We start from the raw sequence: 23,123 nt of genomic DNA, 5'->3' as shown, positions 1-23,123 counted from the left end.
TAAAAAGATGGCAAAGCAAGTGAAAAGGAAAGGAAAACAATCTAAAAAGACAAATTAAGCATCAGAACCAGACTCAGATGTGACACAGATTTTGGAATTATCTGGCAGGGAATTTAAAGTAACTATGATACTAATTGTGATATGATACTAATATTGTGTTAATGGAAAAAATGGAGAACATTTAAGAACAGATGGATAATGTAAGCAGAAAGACAAATGCTAGGCAAAAATCAAAAAGAAGTGCTAGAGATCAAAACCACAACAGAAATCAAGAATGCCTTTGATGGGCTTGTCAGTAGAAAGTAGAAAAATGACTGAGGAAAAAACTAAAAACTTTGCTTGAAAATATATCAATAGAATATTAAACAAATGCAAAGAGAAAACAAAGAATGAATATAACAGAACATTTATAAACTCTGAGACACCATCAAAAGGTTTTATAGACGTGCAACTGGAGTACCAAGAGGAGAAGAAAGGGATTGGAATAGAAGAAATATTTGAATAATACTCGATAAGACTTTTTCAAAATTAATGGCAGGTGGTTAAGCTACAGATCTAGGTAGCTCAGAGGACACCAAGCAGCATAATTAATTTTGGTTAGGGGCACAATATACTTTATATAACTATAATCAAATAAAGTAATTCTTATGGTGGGATTAAATGAGAGGAGATATTCTGATTTTAGTCAGAACTATGGAATATGAACCACAGTTGTGATATGAATGGCTTTTGATATTGAAGTCATCTTTAATTATAGGACTTGTTTCTATTTAGTTAGCTAATAAGAAAATCCTTTAGTGACAATGGTAAAAAATGTGCAATAATTCTAAAAATTCTCTAGTTTTCAATTTTACCTATAATTTAAATATTGAGTACAAACATAAATTTGAAAATATCAAATGCTGTACTTTATTCTGTTGCTAATAGTTAACAAATGGACATAATTCAGTTATGTCACAACTATCTAAAAACTAATAAAAATGCAATTAAATCACCAATTAGGACATCCTGCTTGGCATGTTCCTCTTAATCTCAGATGCATTACCAGGCACAGAATGGGAAATCAATTGCTATCCTTGCCCACTGAAATCTAAGTAAGTCTTTACTTCTAGCTTCACCTGTGGAAAATTTTAAGATTTCCAAACTATCTTCATGTTTGCTAGTTATGCTGGAAGAAAACAAAGGAGAACATATCTGAAACTCTTGTTGGGATGGTTCTATGTCTCTTAAGACTTGATGCGAGGTGGTCCTTATAGACGAAACACACAGAATTACTCCATCCTTTGGATAAAAATGTTTTTATTAACATACAAATAATTTGTTTTAAAAGTCATTCTGACAACACATTAGGAAAAAAAAAAAAAAAAACACTGATAGTGAATGTCTTCAAGGAATCCTGGTACTGTGTTAAAAGCCATGATGACATGAGAGAAAGATGAAGTTCCTGCCCTTGAGTTGATAGCACTTGAGTGATCATTTATTTTCTTTACTTTATTCTTAATTGTCTGTTGTCTTCTCAGTAAAACGGGTGCCAGTAATCTCCACCAATAACAAGTAGGGACACCAAGATTTAATCTATTTTTTTTTTTTTTTTTAATTTGAGAGAGGAATGAGAGAGAAAGAGAGCATGAGGAGGGGGAAGGGTCAGAGGGAGAAGCAGACTCCCTGCTGAGCAAGGAGCCTGATGTGGGACTCAATCCTGGGACTTCAGAATCATGACCTGAGCCAAAGGCAGTAGCTTAACCACCTGAGCCACGCAGGCACCCTAGGGACACCAAGACAAATGAAATTATGGACAATTGCCTAAAGTGCTCCCTGGCCTCATTTCCATCTGGAAATCTGGATGCTGTGTCTTGGCTCTTGGGATGGAAAGTTTGACATTACATTTAAAATCTTCCATAACCAATCCAAACAACCTCTATTGCCCATTTAGTGGTATTTCTTCCATATATTTAGATGAGTTGATGCTAGTAATCAGAATAATATATACTTTCATCATATGCAAATAAGCAAGCCAAGAGACACTTTATGTGACAGTGCATATTGTCTGTACAATTGACTTTTATTTTTTGTGTAAATTGTTCAGTTCTAAAACTGACACTGATGCCACAAAGAGAAGAGAAGTGAAATAATTATTGAAGTATATAATCAATAAATAATGGAGAATAATTATTTATTGGACAGTAAATCAATAGGAGCAACTTGTGCCCATTTTCATATTGTCACACACATAACAGATAACTAGGCACAATCAATAGAAAGCTAATTCTTATAGCAGCAAAGAAATAGCTGATTTCATAAATATGTATGTGTTCAATATATCAAGTTGGCACAAACTCCTTCTAAACAAGTTAGAAATGTCCTATACTGTCCAATTTTCCAGTCTATTTGTAAAGATTTAAAATAGCAAGAGAGTATTTTGTACCATATACTTATATGTGCCAAATTTTTTACAAATGTTACATAATTAAATATCACAAAAATAATCAGTTGTCAGCAGATGGAAATTATATTAAAGAAACTTCCAACGGAAGGTCTGCAGACTGAAAGGAAATGATATTAGATAAAATTTCAGATCTACAGGAATATCCGAAGAATGGCAAAAATAAGTTCATAGGTAAATGATTTTTTATTTTTTTTAAATCAAGAAATTGAGTTATTTAGTTAAGAGATAATAAAAATGTACTTTGAGGCTTATAATGTAAAAGTATAGAACTGTAATAGAACAAAGGATGGATGGCTATCAACAGAAGTTTGCTTTAAGTTTCTCATAAGTAAATGATAAAATGGTATAACACAGACTGTGATGGTAATATATACCATAACTCTTAGAGAAGCCATAAAAGGGAGGCAAACCAAGAACAAAGACTTTTAACTACAGGGAACTGGCAGTTACCAGAGAGCAGGTGGGTGGGGGATGGATAAAATAGGTGATGGGGATTAAGGAGTGCACTTGTCATGATGAGCACCAGATGTTGTACAAGAGTGTTGAATCCCTGTATTATACACCTGAAACTGTATGTATTACACTGTATGTCAAATAACTGGAGTTAAAAAAAAATAAAGTGAGAGAGGGCATCATTATCTTGCTTCAGATCTTAGAATGAAGGCTTTTAGTTTTCCACCATTGAATATGATGCTGCCTGTGATTTTCCATATATAGTTCTTTATATATTGAACTAAGCTCCTTCTATACCTAATTTGTTGAGAATTTTTATCATGACACATTGTTGAATTTTCTCAAATACCTATTTTTCATCTATTGAAATGATCATGTGATTTTCATCTTTCCATCTGTTGATATGGCAGATCACATTGATTTATGAGTGTATGTATTTTAGTCCTGTAATGGGCATCATAAGATGGTAATTTCTAGACACACATCGATGCCTCAGTTAAAGTGTGTGACTCTTGATTCTGTCTCAGATAATTGATCTCAAGATTGTGAGTTTGAGCCCCAGGTCAGGCTCCACATTGGGTGGCAATCACTTATATAAAATAAGCTCATATACTGAACCAAATGATCATCCCAACGTATGAACAATTCCCAAAGCAGAATGTTGTGATTTTGTAGAACTAGAGAAATTGAGATGAGAATTTGTGGCTGTTGAAGCAATTTGGAATCTGAGAGGTGGGATCGTTAGAAAAGCAGAATGAAACACAATAAGCTTATATGAACTCCACAGGTTTTTGGTTAAGAATTAGGGTTGTAAAACTATACAGACATAGAAATTCACATGGAGAGGAAGCTTGTTGATGAGAAAAGTGCAGGAGGAGATTTTCTGGGGTGGCGCTTACATTCTGCATCTTGCTGTGGGCACCAGTTGTATTTGTGTAAGCCCTTGTCACAACTCGCTGAACTATACCAATGAGAGCTGTGCCTTTTGTTGAATGTTCATTAAATTTCAATTTTATTTTTTTAAAGATTAATTTATATGAGAGAGAGAGCTGGGGTGGGGCGGGGGCACAGGGAGAGAGAGAATCTCTAGAAGACTCCCCGCTGAGCACGCAGCCTGATTCGGGACTCGATTTCATGACTTTGAGATCATGACCTGAGCTGAAGCCAAGAGTGGAACACTTAACCTGACTGAGCCACCCAGGTGCTCCTAAATCTCAATTTTAATAAAGAGAATCAGAGGAGAAGACTAGGAGTCACTGAATTATCACCAAGTCTTCAAATGGGAAGAGGATTAAGAAAGAGGATCAAATGAATTGTATAATACTTGGAGGGTCAATTGAAGATAAAGTGGGTTTTTCCCCTAGTTTTAAAAATGAGAAGAATAGCATCACATTTGTATAAATGATCCAACAGAGAGAAAAAATAAACAATGATGTACAAGATTATGACAAAAAAAAAAGAATTTGACTTGTGTAAGTGCAGGGTGAGACCATATGATCTTTACAGGAGAGCAGCTGCTGTGAAGTTGGGAGAAGAACAAATCTATAAAGCAAACATTCTACCAAATCATTTATATTGGCCTAACCAGAATAGAGAAAACAGGTAATTTATCTGAGATACCAGAAATACCAAATTTAGGAATGATGAGTACTCTAAAGCTTAAAGGACTACTCTAGACATTCATATGAAGTTTAAAAATAAGCTTCAATAACATCTACTGGGGACACAGCTTTTGTAGGTTGAGAACCACCAAGTTAGATGGTCTAAGGCAACTCCTTTAAATTTCTCCCATTCCTTTCCTAATTAAACATTAAACCAAGTCTGTATAAGTTCAGGGTGATCAGGTGATAGTGAACTACCAACTAGAGCAAACACTAACACTTTTCAGTGCAAGATAACAGAATGCAGAGCCTCTAAAAGGTATCACCCAGCATGTTCAGAATTCAATTAAAAAACGAATTGTATGTGTGCAAAGCCACAACAAAATGTTATCCAAAGTCAAGAGAGAAAAGAGCCAATGTAAATTGACCTCAGAAGTCTCAGGAAATAAGATTTACACACACAAAAACTTGAAGAGAGCTATTATAAATATATTTAAAGGTAAAGAGATCATCTTCTGGAGTAAAAATGTAGGTATTTGCATAAAAAATACTGTAAAAAGCAGACATTCAGAAATTATAAAATAAAATAACTGAAATGAGAAAGTTCTGATGTATTTAGAAAGTAACTGTCAAAAATAGCACAAACAGAATAGTTGAATAAAATTATGTTATATATTTATTACATCCATAATGTAGGAAATGATGGAAAATTGAGGCTGGAAAAAGTGGGAATTGTGATATCTGAAGTGGAAAATGAGAATTTTCATTTATGAAGTCCCACATCAGGAGTGTGAAATGTCTAGTGTGAAGTTTACAATACCAGAATATGAATGCTACATGTATTTTAATAAGTTAGGGATGTCTGTATTCAAAATAGTGGGACTTACTAGCCAATAGAAGAAGTAAATAAAATAGAAAAATAAAAATATTAAAAGATAGGGAAATAGCTGATTAGGAGCTTGGGCAATAGAAGATAACAAGAAGATACACTTAAATCGTATCAATAATTACATTAAATCTAAAAGGAAGAAAAATTTTAATCTGAAGAAACATAGATTGTTAGATTGGATAAGAAAGCAAGATACAAATTAATGTTGTCTACAGAAACACATAGGATGAAAAACATAACCACACCAAACAAATAGTTGAAGGAAGTTGATGTGGCTACATCAATGTCAGACCCATTAGACCTCAAACCAAGGAGTATTATGACATATAAAGAAGGACATTCATAATGATAAAGGGCATAATTCATTAGGATGAAGTAGAAAGTTTAATTTAGTATTCCTGTAATAATAGAGTTTCAAAAATAACAAAAAAAATGAAGAAAACCTTACAGTATGAAATGGAGAATTAAACAAATTCACAATATTAGAAGCACTGTTCTCTTAGTGATTAAAAAAATACTCTTTACACTGTAAAGTTGCATTTGTTCTTGCTACTATAACAAATCACAAATTTAATGGCTTAAAACAACACAGATCTATTATAGTTTTGGAGATTAGAACTCCAAATAGGTCTCATTGGGCTGAAATCAAGATGTCAGCAGGGCCCTTCTCCTTTTTGGGGGCCCTAAGAAAGAATCTTTTTCCTTGCCTTTTCTGTTCTTAGAGGTTGTTTATTTGTCTTTTGGATCCTTTCTTTCTTCAATGGCAGCAATGGTTGGCTGTGTCTTTCTCATATCTCATAAGTCTGGCATTGACTCTTCTGCCTCCCTCTTCCACATTTAAGTATCCTTCTAATTACATTGGCTCAACTGGATAATCTTGGATAACCTCCCCATACTAAAGCCAGATGACTAGAAAACTTAATTCCATCACAACCTCAATTTTCTCTTGCCATGTAAAGTAATACTTTCACAGGTTCTGGGGATTATTATGTGGACCTCTTGTGTGGCTACTGTTCTGCATACCACAAAATTATATTTTAATAAAAAATAATGAAAAGAGAAAGTAATATTAAAAAGACTAGCAGAGAAGAGTCCCAGTTTGTTTAAACCAAAAATATAGATCTTAAAAAATGTTAAACAGTACTTAATATTTTTAATATAAACTTTCATGTTTTATCTCATGTTAGTTTCCTGTTGCAGAGCTATCCATTTCTTTACCAAATCGTCTCCTTTCATTCAAGACCTATTTGACATGAGACAGATTCAGACTCCTAGTTTCACTTTAGCTTAACAGTTGCATGAGATTTTACTAGAAATAGTCTATTTTGATTTCATGCCAAGGTCTGAAAGGTTGTATATTTCATACCTGAGATCTTGCACTGGTTTCCTACATGATGTTAGTCTGATTAAAAGAGATGATTTTTGTCGAAGTTTACAGACTCAAATGTCCTTTCCCCTCACTGTCAACTTCTTGTTTATCTTGGCAATAATGTATCTAAGCCAGAAACTTCAAAACAATGTGACCTACTAAAGGCAAACAAATAAGGCATTTCATTTTGTTTTGTTTTTTTAGTTCTTCTTCTTCTTCTTCTTCTTCTTCTTCTTCTTCTTCTTCTTCTTCTCCCTCTCCCTTTTCCTCCTCCTCCCCTCCCCCTCCCCCTCTTCCTCTTCCTCCTCCTCTTCTTCTTCTTCTCCTTCTTCTTCTTTTCTTGTCCTGTGGAGTTTTCTTTTTTTTTTTTTTCTGATAAAATTTCTGGTTTTCATTTTCTGTTTTGAAGACACAGTGATATTAGTTTTAATTTAGGAAGAAATTACTATACCTATTAACATGCTGATACCACCCCCAAGACTATAACTTGTCCCTTATCTTTTGGTGGTTGCTGAGTTATTGCTTTCCTATGGCTTTTATAAAATATTTCAATTATCACACCATACCGATTTTCTGCCTACTGGATCATTGCTGTAATTTATCTTTCCTTTTTGTCTTCTATTGACTTCAGCTGCAGTTTTCTTACTATCCACTTTCAATACTTATCCTAATATTCCTGCTCAAAATCTGTCACTGGAAAAAATCCTCAGTAACTCCCACTACTGAGGAAAATCAGCCAAAGTAGGTAAACTTGTGTTGATTCTCAGATTCCACATTTGTGTTATCCCAATTTAATTAGGTGGAAAAAGTTTAGTTCCACAGTTAAATCATGCTTTATATAAGTTGGAACATAATTTTCTTGCTCTTATAATAAGCAGTGCAATGGCAGAACACTGGATTTATTTTTAAGAGAATTGTGTTTGGACTCAGGTTGTTTTTTTGAGGATATGTATATGTAATCTTCCTTGGTCGTCTTCTTTGCTAACACTTGGGAAGAAACACTGCATCATTTCCATCCATTTGTAAGCCTAGTTGATTGGAACCTAGTTGGTGTTATGACCAAAAAAAAAATATATATATATATATTTATATGTATATGTGTATATATATGTGTATATATATACATACACACATATAAATATATATATTTTATATGTGTGTATATATACATACACACACACAGAGGTATAAACTATAGGGTATGTAAATCAAAGTAATTAGATTTTTTTTTAAAGATTTTATTTATTTATTTGACAGAGAGAGAGAGATCACAAGCAGGCAGAGAGGCAGGGAGAGAGAGAGGAGGAAGCAGGCTCCCTGCTGAGCAGAGAGCCTGATGCGGGGCTCGATCCCAGGACCCTGAGATCATGACCTGAGCTGAAGGCTGTGGCTTAACCACTGAGCCACCCAGGCACCCCAAAGTAATTAGATTTTTAAGTGAAATTAAGGATAATTAGATCGCATCTCTCCTCTTTTGCTGTAGAGATTCAGTTGTTTTTATTCTAAAAGTACTGCTCAAATCGTAGAATAAAGAAATATTTTAAACTACATAGGTCATATATTTGACCAATAAAGACATCTCTTATGTCCTTAATCCTTATCAAAATACTATTCAAGACTTAATTATTAGAAAATTATCTATGTGTATACAGTCCATATTTATTTGAAAATAAAATAACAATTGCTTAAGTTCAATTTTTGTCATTTTATATCTTAAGATCCTTTTTTACTCTTGAAATAGATCTCTTTCAATTATTTTTCTTACTTTTCCAATGGCACTTATCCACATTTCTTATAGCAAATTAGTAGAGACTGTAAATATTTTATCATTTTTAAAATTTTCTTTAAATAATAAAAATCATAACTTCCTTGGGAAGAGAATCAAAGCCAATTGTGGCTACTTTTAAAACTCAGCATGTCAGGGTGCCTGGATAGTTCAGTGGGTTAAGCTTCTGCCTTCCGCTCAGGTCATGATCTCAGGGTCCTGGGATCGAGCCCTGCATTGTGCTCTCTGTTCAGCAGGGAGCCCGCTTCCCTTCCTCTCCCTCTGCCTGCCTCTCTGCTTACTTGTGATCTCTCTCTGCCAAATAAGTAAATTAAAAATTAAAATAAAAACAAAAACTCAGCATGTCTTGCAATTATGAGAGACCACTATCTTGTCTTTTCAATGCACACAGTATTCACAAACCAAACAATTGATTCATTGCACTTTGCTTCAGAAGCACAATTAAATAAAGTTATGGAGATGCTTGAGATCTCCGTCTACTATGGGCATTTGGGATTAATTTCTATGAAAAACTTGACAACATGTATGCTTTACATCACTGAGGTCTTGGTTATTACCTAAAATATACAATTCCCTTGACCATTCATGATCTTTTATGTTCCCATTACTACATGGATTTTGTTTTTTCTTCTCTCTGGTCGCACATCCTCCCACTATCATGCTTAGCGAAATAAGTCAAGCAGAGAAAGACAACTATCATATGATCTCCCTGATATGAGGAAGTGGTGATGCAACATGGAGGCTTAAGTGGGTAGAAGAAGAATAAATGAAACAAGATGGGATTGGGAGGGAGACAAACCATAAGTGACTCTTAATCTCACAAAACAAACTGAGGGTTGCCGGGGGGAGGGGGTTTGGGAGAAGGGGGTGGGATTATGGTCATTGGGGAGGGTATGTGCTTTGGTGAGTGCTGTGAAGTGTGTAAACCTGGTGATTTACAGACCTGTACCCCTGGGGGATAAAAATATATGTTTATAAAAAATAAAAAATTTAAAAAAAAAAAATAAAAAAAAATAAAAAACAAACAAACAAACAAACAAACAAAAATAAAAAAAATAAACATACAGACCAAACTCCTGAGCCATCTGGAAAACTTGTTCTCTAATAGACAAATGCTCTTACACATAATTGATCTCATTACTGAGAATTTACTCCATGCATTGTACCAAATGAAACTTCTTTACCTTTGAGAATGTCATTTACTCTGTGGCTTCTCAGGACTACTGACTCAATCACACTCCATATACCTCAGTATTAGGATGTAAGTTTTGTCACCCTCAATTTAAAATGTCACTTTATAATCATTGATCTCTTTTATGCTTATATAAATCTCTTGCTCTTAATGTATATATTTTCATCTAGGTAAAATCACTCCCTATCCAGTGTCAGCACTTTAATTGAATCTATCCATTAAATAGATGATTTATTGAAAATGTTGAAATCTGAGTCATTCACTCTAAGTATTTTATGATCGAGAATTACAGATGTAATATGGATGAACTAATAACTCAGCATCCTTACTTCTCTACCTCTACTTATGTCAGCCAAACATCCAATTTCTGTAGCCACAAGTTGGAGTCTATAGCATTTCATAATTGTTTAACAACCAGTCCTCAGAAAACAGAAGACCCTAATCTGGATCACTTAAAAGCTCTTTTTAATTTGGGACCACTGGGTGGTATAGTTGGTTAAGTATTCTACTCTTAGGGATGCCTGGGTGGCTCAGTCAGTTGAGCGACTGCCTTCAGCTCAGGTCATGATCTCAGGGTCCTGGAATGGAGCCTCCATTAGGCTCCTTGTTCAGCGGGGAGCTTGCTTCTTCCTCTGCCTGCTTCTTCCCCTGCTTGTGATCTATCCCCCTGAGCAATAAACAAATAAAATCTTAAAAGAAAAAAAAAAAGCAAAAAAACTTCTGACTCTTGGTTTGGGGTGGGGTTGTGATTTTGGGTTCACGCTCAGTGCAGAGTCAGCTTAAGACTCTCTCTTTCCCTCTACCCCTCCCTTGGGCTTACTCACATGTTCTCTCTTTCTCTCTCCTTCTCAAATAAATCTTAGGGGAAATTTTCTTTTAATTACTCTCCTTAAATACCAGAATCTGTCATCCCTCTCATTTTTTGAAAACTATCACATAAAAACTCTTTCTTTATAAGATCAACTAAATATAATCCCACTTTGCCAGATCCCCTCATTCCTAGCTTCTTTTATTTTTCTTTTTATGATTTTATTTATTTGACAGAGAGAGAGACAGTGAGATAAGGAACACAAACAGGGGGAGTGGGAGAGGTAGAATCAGGCTTCCTACTGAGCAGGGAGCCCAATGTTGGGACCCCATCCCAGGACCCCAGGATCATGACCTGAGTGGAAGGCAGATGCTTAACTGACTGAGCCACTCAGAAGCCTCTTTAGAAACATAAGTCTTAAAATTTCTCCCTCTTTATCTACCATTTTTTACTACTTTTGTATTAGATCCTCCACCCCCCACTTTTTTTTTTTTTAAGATTTTTAAATTTACATTTGAGAGAGAGAGATGGATAGCATGAACAGGGGGCATGGTCAGAGGGAGAGGGAGAAGTAGCTTCTGAGCTGAGCAGGGCTGGAGTGGGGCTTTATCCCAGGATCCTGGGACCATGACCTGAGACCATGACCTGAGCTGAAGGCAAATGCTTAACCAACTGAGCCACACAGGCACCCCTGTATTATTACATCATTTAAACCAGGATTAAATATATTTCAAGATCTCCCTTTTAAAAAATTCTAGGGATGCCTGGGTGGCTCAGTTGGTTAAGCCACTCTCTTCGGCTCAGGTCATGATCCCAGGGTCCTGGTATTGAGTCCCACATTGGGCTCCCTGCTCAGCAGGGAGCTTGCTTCCCTCTCTGTCTCTGCCTGCCACTCTGTTTCCTTGTGTGCTCTCTCTCTCTCTCTGACAAATAACTAACTAACTAACTTACTAACTAACTAACTAAATAAATAGATTCTAATCCCCTCCCCGAAAACTTAATCCCATGTTTCGTAGGAGTTCTGCCTGACTCCCTTGAGAGAGAGCGTACACTTAATTTTCTTTATGATATAATATTTCTACTTCAATGCAATTGATATTTGACTATGACCTAATCACTCCAGTGTACTGTGCTTGCTAAAATCACCAGTTTCCTTTATTTATTTATTTTCTTTTAAGATTTTATTTTGTTTTAGAGCATGTGTGCATGAGTAGAGGGAGGGGCAGAGTATCTAAAGCAGACTCTTATTGAGCATGGAGCTGGATATAAGGCTTGATCTCACAATCCTGAGATTGAATTGAACTGAAACCTAAAGTCAAACTCAATCAGTTAAGCTACCCAAGGGCTGATTGGCATGCTCTTTAGACAACGCTTGATATTATTGACTATTCCATGTTTTTTGGAATTATTTTTGCTTGTTTTATGTAATTTTTTATCCTCTATTATCTCCCTCTCAGCCTGCTATTTTTTATTAATTCTCATGTATATTTTTTCTTTCAGTATTCTTAAGTGATTTTATTTCCATGTTCTCAATTAACATCATGTTTTGATGTCTTTCCAAATCTAGATTTTTTTTAAAGATTTTGTTTATTTATTTGAGAGAGAGAGAGAGAGAGCGATCACAAGTAGGCAGAGAGGCAGGCAGAGAGGAGGAAGCAGGCTCATGCTGAGCAGAGAGCCTAATGCGGGGCTCGATCCCAGGACCCTGAGATCATGACCTGAGCTGAAGGCAGAGGCTTAACCCACTGAGCCACCCAGGCACCCCCCAAATCTAGATTTTTATACTGAGTTCCTTAACCTGGATAATTAGATATTTATGTTGTACAGACATCAAATTCAATATCAACATGTCTAATGCTGAAAATATTACTATCTCTTCAAAGGTCTTTCTTCTCCTATGATCTCTCTTTATGAGCAACTCTATTACTGTACATTCACCTGCCTAGAAACTTGGTTGTCAATCTTGAAACTATTTTCCTATCTAATAATCCAATCACCAATTCTTCTATTGAATTGTCTTTTTATTTTAATCTACAGATGTCTTTCTCATTCTACCTGTCTTATTTTAGAATTTCTTCATTTTACTCTCGCTATTATGACATTCTTTTAATCTTCAGTCTCAGAGCCAGAGAATCTTTATTACAGCCAATGTTAATCTTGTAAATCACAACATTGATAACACCACTACTCAATCAAAATACAATAGCTTAGTATTGCATTGAGAATGAGGTAAATAAGCATTTAAAAATAGTGTTTTTAAATATGACTTTGTTTTGGTATAAAACACCTTGTCCTTATCACAAATGTACTCCATAATCTCCATCACCTATTTCATCCATCCTCCCACCTACCTCACTTCTTGTAACCATAGTTCTCCGTAGTTAAGAGTCTGTTTCTTAGTTTGCCACTCTCTCTCTCTTTTTTTCTTTTTTTTTCATCTTCCTCATTTTGTTTCCTTACATTCTGAATAGGCAGAAAACATGAATAGACATTTTTCCAAAGACATACAGATGGCCAACAGACACATTAAACAATGCTCAATATCACTGATCATCAGGGAAATGCAAATCAAAACTATAATGAAACATCACCTGTCAGAATAGCTAAATCAACAACACAAAAACAACAGTTGTTTATGAGGATGTAGAAAAGGGGAACACTCTTGCTCTGTTGGTAGAAATGTAAGTTGGTGAAACCACTCTGGAAAACAGTATGGAGGTTCATCATAGAGTTAAAAATAGAACTCCCCTATGATCCAGCAATTTCACTAGTAGGTATTTACCCAAAGAATATGAAAATACTAAGTAAAAGAGATATATGCACCCCAATGTTTATATCTACACTATCCCAAATGTTCATAGGCCTAGATATTTTTAAATAAATGTTGTGGGGATAAACAACTTAAGACACTATATTAATTAAGCTAGTTGCTGTAAGAGATGTCTCAAAATTTCATTCATTTAAGCATAAAACTTTATTTCCCCCAAGTATCAATTCCATAATGAATTTTAATATTTATTAATTCCATAATGAATTTTCTATAATGAGGCAGTAGAAAAACATATTTTCAAACAGTGATTCAAAGATCCAGGAGAACCCACTGTCTTTCAACATATGATATCCAAATTACTCTGGATGTCAACATCCAATGACAGAAGACGACAATGGAGAATAGTGAGATGGTCACATCTATAAATAGAACATTTCACTTCAGTTTTTTAAGTGTTAGACAACTTCAGAAATTCTGCAAGATGAAGTCTATCAAGATTTGTTAATCAAGTAGTATGTCGATGCTGTGGCAGAAACTGAAGGGTAGTATACCCAAATCCACCTTTCTCATATTTGCCACTGTGGTAGAGGTTTTAATAGTTCGGTTTCAAATGGACATCATGCATGTCCATTTGGCTCAATTGTCATCAGTGTATCACAATCAAAGACTTGTAAAATTATTATCTGCTTCTTCCCACATATTCAAACATTTATATAGTGGCTCAGTCTCTCCCAGCCATCTAATGCCTCTGAATATAAGGCCAGAAGAATCACAGATTTGTTGTGCCTGACAGCATTGCACTGTTAAACTAGTAAATACCTACCTCTAGACTCATGTCAAGAAATAGAATCTGATTTCCTTAAGACAGTCTTGTCAGGTATGCTATAAATTGCAATGAAAAAATTTTTTTTTTTATTTCTTTGTCAGAGAGAGAGATAGAGAGCACAAGCATGCAGAGTGGCAGGCAGAGGCAGAGAGAGAAGGAGGCTTCCTGCTGAACAAGGAGCCTGATGTGGGACTCAATCCCAGGACCCTGGGATCATGACCCGAGCTGAGGGCAGTGGCTTAACCGACTGAGCCACCCAGGTGTCCCACAATGAAAATATTCTTAACATCTGCCATCTGGGATCTTACAATTTAGGGTGGTTTTTTTGTTGTTGTCATTATTTTGGTGGTTAATGTTCTTTGTATATTCTGTGTTCAGATTTAATGAGGAAAAAATAATGCATTTTTATTTTTATATGTTAATAAAATGTGTATGTGCTTGGTATGAAATAGAAGTGTGAAACTGCTCAATGCCTATGAACTTTAAAGTTTTTTTAGTTGTACTCTCCAAATTCTGTGATCATTAACTTGGAAGTTTAATAAATAAAATTGAATAAATTCATGACTGAAATATAAAAGAGTACTCTTTTCTTCAAATATTTCCTCTTATTTTAAAATTTTTATTTATAAAAAACGTTTTCTATATGGTGACTTTTTAAAACCCCTTATCTGCTAATGGTTGATACCTACTGCTACCTATTTATTGGTAGAGGAAATTATATTTTTAAAATTATTTTTGAGCAGGTGAGAGATATGGATGTTATAGTAAGAATATGGATCTGCTTCTTCCCACATATTTCCACATATATGGATGTTAAAGTCAGAAACATGGGCTGATTAAAAATGCAGGCTAAATTTCCATTATGTCCTTTTACTCCAACCACCTAGTTCTTTTTCCTAAGGGCAAACAATAGTATCTGCTTCCTGTATATTATTTGCAAGACTATATACATATGTAAGCATTTGCTTATTACAGATAGGTAATTTCCCTTACTATGGAAATTCTATATTTTCATCTGCATTGTCATTTATAGACATTAGAAGATAGAAGATATGTTTCAAGTTATTGTTTAAAAAATAATTGTCAGGGATGCCTGCATGGCTCAGTGGATTAAACCTCTGCCTTGGACTCAGGTCATGATCTCAGGGTCCTGGGATTGAGCCCCACATCTGGCTCTCTGTTTATCAGGGGGCCTACCTTCCCCTCTCTCTCTGCCTGCTTGTGATCTCTTTCTCTCTCTCTCTAGCAAATAAATAAATAAAATCTTAAAAAAAATAATTGTCAAACTTTTCTGTAGCCATGGATGTTTGCAATGTACTTCATTTTGGTTTCATTCATTTTTACCCATACTGTATCACCATTGTACATACTTTTATAATTTATTTCTATAATTCATATATGGTCTAGGGAAAACAATATGGATACTTTCACTGTCCTTGGTCACAAAAAATAGGACCTCAGACTTGATCTGGAATGAGGGAAGTAGAATTTCATTGCAAATTGTTATTGGTGATGTTGGGATCAAACTTCTTTCTAGCTGAACAACCTTCCACTAACCCTTCTTATATTACCCACTAACTCTTTGTCTCTATTTTCAAAAGGATATGTTGGTAGCAGTTCCCAATTTTTTTGTTAAAGAATTTATTTATTGGACAGAACAAGTAGGGGAACAGCAGGCAGAGGCAGAGAAGGAAGCAGGCTCCTGCTGAACAAGGAGTCCAGTATGGAATTCAATCCCAGGACCTTAGCATCATGACCTGAGCTGAAGACAGATGCCTAACTGACTGAGCCACCCAGATGCCCCAACATCTGAGGCTTTTTTTTTTTTTTTTAAGATTTTTATCTATTTAGTTGACAGAGATCACAAGTAAGGCAGAGAGGCAAGCAGAGAGAAAGAGAGAGCAGGAAGCAGGCTCCCTGCTTAGCAGAGCACCCAATGTGAGGCTTGATCCCAGGACTCTGAGATCATGACCTTAGCCAAAGGCAGAGGCTTAACCCACTGAACCACCCAGGTGCCCCAGTCCCCAATTTTTTTTGAGGGATCTTCAGAACTTTCTCCCTTTGGAGTTTAGATTTTAGCTATTATACAGCTGCTTCCAGTTACATTTACTGCTTCCTAGCTGACAAGATTTTGTTGCTGTTGTCATACCTCCAAAATCTCTATCACTCTAGTTTTAAGCCTTAAAAATAGTTCTTTTCACCATAACTACAGGGAGATGTCATGATAACACAAAATTAGAAGTCTTCAATCTATCTTCTTAACCGTAATTTAGGAACCCTAAATTAAGTTTTAAGGTATTTGTTCTTTGTCCAGTATTTAGAGAGATACAGGATAGTACAGAGTTGGTCACATAACATGGTCTTTAACTTTACTATTTTATGATGTCTTGAATAGTTTCTAGTAAGTTGGAACTAAAGAGACCTAATATGGTTTAAAAAATGTGTCTTTTCTTACATGAATAGGCTCTTTTTGTAAATATGAGCAAATAAACTGAAAAGCAGATATCTTTTGGTTTTATTTACATTGATCTTAACAGAATGAAAACAAACAGCCAAAGTAAATAAATATAGAAAATTATATTGTTAAAGCATCTGAAAAAAGTGGAAGAGGACAGAAATTAAATTGTAAGATGTGAAATATTTTTTTGAATTAAGTATCTGGCTAATACATCTGGAACTTTATCTAAATCTTCATTTACATGATCACAAAATACATGTTCATCATAGTGTTGAATAGAAGACCATACAATTATCGGGCATCTTGTGAAGCCAGAGATTGAACTGGTTTGTGTATTTGAAATGCAAGGAAATCAAACAAAGCCTCTGTTAAGTAATTTTAACTACATTAAAATCCTGTTTTCTAATACACTGTTTTCTCATGTTTAGATAGTGGTTATTAAAGAACTGGCTTTACTTTATCTCTTACCCATGAGAGTAAGTGAAACTACTGATATCCATCAAAATAACTAACATTTGTTTAATACTGTTTAAGGAACTAAAAAAGTTAATAACTTTGGAATGGTGACTTTTTGGTCAAAGAAAATCTAAGTTAGAAGAAAAGTCTTAAAAAAAAAAAAGAAGAAAAGTCTTAGTATTCTATTCACTTGTGAAACTGAATTGTCACAACTGATGGGTTTTTATGGCTTCTGTGAGAAAGAAAATACCACACATTGTGATATCCCATTGGTTTCTGCATAGCATGCATAGTGTAGCATTTTTATGTGAATCTGATTTTTTTTTCTACTACCAAGAGAGTGAATCTCTATGAGCTACACCTTGAACCATCACCTTTTCAAGTGAACTTATGAAAGTAAGGGAGAAAATTACAAAGATTTTAAACTACATAATATTCACTGATTTTATTGACCATGTCATGGAAGAATTTATTCAAATCCAGCAAAAGTTTTACTCCTTTAAAGATAAGACAATGGATACTTTCAGAAAATTAAAAATAAAGAGTAAAACCCTTTTGTGGTGCATTGAATGGAATTCTACAGAGGTATGAATGACTTAAGGCCTTCCAAATTCAGATTTCTGCAAGTCACAATTATAAATCCTGCTTTGGTCAAACTGGTACTCTATACTAAAGTTACCTGAGAAAGACAACTATGCAAATTTTCCCATTTAATTTATCTGCAGGCAGAAATCTGCAGAAACCTGGAAACCCTGAAGAAAATTGTCGAAGTTTACTTTTGCTCAGATGACCTTAAAATTGAAACATGGATTTGTAATCTTTTCTTTGCTGACATGGACAGCAAATCAATGATGCAGACCTTGCCAAAAATGACCTCACTGACTTAAGGACAAAGGGAATGATGCTTCATGAATTTCACTCAAGTCTTAGAGAATTTTGTTGTTCCTTGACACAGACTTATCCTCATTTGTCAGAGTGAACTATGGGGTTTTCATTCTTTTTCTGTATGTTCTTCTGATTCAAGGTTTCAGCATATACTGCCATAAAAATGAAAAGTGAAAAATTGGCGATCAGATATGGTATTTTACCTTATAAAAGACCACTCAATAATTTAAATCATTTTTCAAGCTATTTAAGCACAACATTTTAGTTGAAATATATAAACAAATAAATTTGACTTTTTGATTTATGTTTGCAATTTCTTTTTCATGAAGGAGAAGGTAATTAATGGGCTGACTCAACATTCTTTTTTTTTTTTTTTTAAGATTTTGTTTGTTTATTTGACACGAAGAAAGAGAGAGATCACAAGCAGGCAAAGAGGCAGGAAGAGAGAAAGGGGGAAGCAGGTCCCCCGCTGAGCAGATAGCCTGATGCAGGGCTCTGAGACCATGACCCTGAGACCATGACCCGAGCGGAAGGCAGAGGCTTAACCCACTGAGCCACCCAGGCGCCCCTGCCTCAACATTCTTAAGCTCTTTCCTGAATGTTTCCTGTAACATCTAGCCTTAAACAAAAACTGGTACTTCATAAGATTCTGCTTTCTTGAGTCTCTTCCAAGTGAAATATGGTAATTTTATCAAAATACGTATATAGTCATATATGTTGAAACTATCACTTTCCTCTTCTCCTCCCTAACCAGTGTCTTTTTGAGACCCCTGCCCTTTCATGGTCTTAAAGATCAGACATGTTGTTATTAAGTTTTATATAACTTGTTTATATATCCTACACCCTTACACATTTTCTCGATTCTTTTCTCATATTCTAGTCATTCTCCACCATGACTTTCACTTCACAACCTAGAGTTTTAATAAATTTTTGTATTTGTGAATGATCATTCCAAAATCTTGCCTTCTTGCTTTCTTGTCCTCTTTCCAATGACCTTATCTTCTATTTATCCAACACTCTTCCTTTTTTTTTTCTTTAATTTTGGCCATACAGTGGGGTTTATGATTAATCCAAACTCTTCTAATTTTGAATCACAGTTCATATATCCCAATTTTTTTACCATTCTATTTCTCTAACTTTCTGATTCTCTAACACTTGAATAAAATTGAATTGCACATATCCCAAACAAATTTAAAAATCAAGGAAGACAAGAAAATTTTATTATATATTTCAATATAAAATAGTTTAGGTTAAGTAAATTATAGTATAAAATTAAAATTACTTGTGGTTTTAATGTATGAGTTCAACATGACTTTCAAAAAATTCTGTGATCCAGAAAAATTATATTATCCTTGATTATATATGTATGCATATATGAGTACATATATATTCATATATGCTTACATTTACATACCCATATACACACACATATTCCATTTTTCATGAATTTTTGGATATATTCTCCATTGAAAACAAGAGCTACTCAATTATTTCCTCCAAAGTTTTGATATCCCAAATAACAAGATTTTGATATCCCATATAATAACCCAGAGGTTATTATATCCACAATAACCTCTATGCCTGGTAATATGCTCAGTAAAAGCCCTAATTTTAAAGTAATAAATATTGAGGTCCTACATAGGTTTTGAAATGGGAGATGATAAGCATTATCAGAATGTGTAATTATTCTAAGCAGAAGAAGGCTGACTGGAAATAACAGTTGATAACAAAAAATGCTGACTGGAGAGAGTGAAAATAGAGACAAGAGCAGAAAAATGTGAAAATATACAATTGTCCATAGCTAAAACTGTAGAAGTAAAGTAATGTCAAATTTCATGAAAAATATATTTGGATAACAAAAAAAATAAGCCTACCTTCAAAGTCTATCAAAACCATGATTTCTTAACCTCTAGGCAGTTGTTAAGTGGAATGGATAACTTTGCTCTAGGGTCTGTAGGTTATGTGTGTTATAGGATGCTTAGCATCATCTCTGACCTCTACCTACCAGGTGCCAATAACACCCTTTTCTGGTAGTTGTGACAGACAAAATGTCTCTAGACATTTCAAAATATCCTCTGGGAGACAAAATCACCTTAGTTGAGAACCACTGATTTAAACAGAAGCCCTATAAAGAATCTTACACTTCTTGGTGGAGTCTAATTTCTGATCTTGAGAACATTAAGTTCCAATCATCTTAGCCTTAACCAGCTACTGGATGTCAGTGACACTTCGTAGGCATAAGTAAGGGGACTTAGGAGAAAGATATACCATTCTTTGGCAAATAGGAAAATAAAGCAAAAATAATGCAAAAAAAGACAAAGATTTTTATGAAGGAAAGTAAATATATGGGTAATAGGAAAAAAAATCTCTATCCCATATATAGTAATATGGTGCGCTCCCCACCCCACCCCTGACTCTAGCAATAAACAGTTGACCCTTGAATTACATAAGGGTTGGTGTACTGACCTCTGCACACAGCCACAAATCCCTGTGTAACTTTTGACTCCCCCAAAACTTGACTAATATCATATTTTGATCTGGAAGTATTACTGATAATGTAAACAATTGATTAATACATATTTTGTGCATTATAAGTATTACATAGTGTATTCTTACAATAAAGTAAGCAATATAAAAGGAAATGTTACTCAGAAAATAATAGAATGCATTTATAGTACTGTACTGTATTTATTGAAAAAATTCCACATAAAAGTGGACCCACACAGTTCAAATCCATGTAGCCCAAATGTCAAATGTATCTATTTTTATTTTTCCTCTTTCCTTTTCAAGTACCTTGCATATACAATTTCAGTTGCTCTTTTTCTCAGGAAAAAAATCAATTTTTTACAGTTTTGAAATGTAAAGATTTATGAAGGCATTACACAGCAAGCTTTACCATTTGCATTTCAGTATATGATTGAGAATCACTGTATAACTTTGCTCCTGCTGTTTTGTATTGATTGTACACTACATGTTTCATTAGACTACCTTCAAAAAACTTTATTCCAAATGCTTTATAGATTTGCAAATTTCAATAATTGCCCTGAGACTGTGACTCTATAAGTGTCTAAAAATATGTACTGCAGAAAGGCAATGGTATTCGGTGATTTAGTCATATTAACAGCTGAAGTTTGGAGACTCAGTAGGCTTGAATGATTCATATTGATTAAGACCACTCTCTGAGTTGAACAATATGGATGGATTTTTGGTTTAAATGTATGTTGGTTTATTTATTTTTTTCCCAGTATGCAATATGCATTCTATGAATTTGGTAAATTTACTTTTTAACTCTATCCATGACAATTGTAGTATAGCAAGAATCCTGTGAGTATGTATGGAAAATTCACATTCTTGAGTTACAAGAGAGCAGAATAGAGCAGTATCTACTTAGATTCCATCCCAGGGACCTAATTCCATTACACATTATTCTTCCCTCTAAAGAGGACTCAAAATATAAACCCGAGTGTCAGTCTTTTAATAAGATACCAGTTTGTTTGTTTTTTCCCACATAGTTTAAGCAGAGAGACATAAACATCTGCCCATATTAGGTTATTTCATATTCTGTTTGACTCAGTAGTAATTGAGTTTTAATATTTATAGTCAAATTCTTTTTTTTTTTTTTTTTTTTTTTTTTGGACAGAGAGAGAAAGCACACAGGTAGGCAGAGAGGCAGGCAGAGGGGGGGGCGGAGCAGGCTCCGTGCTGAGCAGAGAGCCTGATGCGGGACTCGATCCCAGGACCCTGAGATCATGACCTGAGCCGAAGGCAGAGGCTTAACCCACTGAGCCACCCAGGCACCCTTTTAGTCAAATTCTGATGTGAAAAGACATTAGTTTATTAATGTAATTATTATTTACCACTACTTAAAGAAATAGAATTTCTATAAGATGCTATATAACATCTCTGTGGATTGACAGTTTTCAGTCTAAATATTACATTTTTATTGATTTGCATTTTTTAATAATTTGTTTCACTTGTTTAAAGCTGTGAATTGATCAAAAATGTTTGTTACCTGTGGTTCTTTAAGACTTGCAAAATGGCATATGTAACTTGTGCTAACAAGAAAAGGACAATTTTCTGACAGTGAATGTGGTGTATAAATTCAGTGAAATAATGAAGGATAATATTAAAAGAAGAAATTTAAATTATTTTTAAGTTATTTAAATTATTAATAATAAAATTCATTAAGTAAGTAATAAAATATCTAAAGCACCTCATCCTAATATTCAACAATTTTTCCTATAAAGACTCAAAACTAAAAAGAACTAAGTTTACATTAGAAAAGATTTTTTCTGTTTAACAGTGATATTTAATTGTCTATATAGCTGAGACATTTTTGGAGCCATGACTTCATTTAAATGTGTAGACAACTTGTGGACAACAGAATATTAACCAACAGATAGGTGAACTTGTCATTTTCTTCTGATCAGGTCTTTACCTGATTTGAATTTGCATAAAATGAGTATTCATAAGAACTTTACAACATGAAAAAGATGAATTTCAAATTTTTTTCTCTCCTGAACATCATGTTCTCTACTGCTGCCCATGGTTTATTCAACGTTAGGTTTGTTCTCTAATAAGCTTACTTGTGAAGATAGGAAACTGTGTAATTTTTTCTTTTAATAACTTTTATAGGCTTGAATGTCTTAATTGAACAGTCCTGTGTCTTTCATGTGATGATATAAATGGTAGAGAAAGGTAGATCAGTCTTGTTCTTTGATTAAACTGATACTGTCTAGAAGTTGTAGCTTTACTGATGTTCTTGATGCTCTTAGTTAAAAGCTAAACTTAACTGTAAGACTGAGAAGGTTGTGGCTAATTATAGGACAACAGCTCACAAGTTTGAATTGACATACATGCATTCTGGCAGTACATTAAATTATGTGTTCTTTTTATCGTTATGCTCTTCCTTAAATTGCCACTTGTTAAATATGTCGTATTTGAAGAGTTTTCTTCCCCTCCTGCTGTTTGATCACATTAAGAAGTCATTATTCTTTGTTTATGATCTCACAGTCTGTCAATTAAAGTGTCTGCAGTGTCAAAAGGATTTTTTCAGAATAAGCCAAAAGAAACAAGTTAGTAAGCACAAATATTTTATAATAATGCATAGTATTTATTAATATAAAACAGAACCAAGTTACCATTCACACATTCAACACATCTACATTGTTCATTCTAAGTTTT

This window comes from Mustela nigripes, chromosome 5 (genome assembly GCF_022355385.1).
Source record: "Mustela nigripes isolate SB6536 chromosome 5, MUSNIG.SB6536, whole genome shotgun sequence".
NCBI classification, from domain to species: domain Eukaryota; kingdom Metazoa; phylum Chordata; class Mammalia; order Carnivora; family Mustelidae; genus Mustela; species Mustela nigripes.
The sequence above is the reverse complement of the archived record's forward strand: the minus strand, read 5'-3'. Positions refer to the sequence as shown.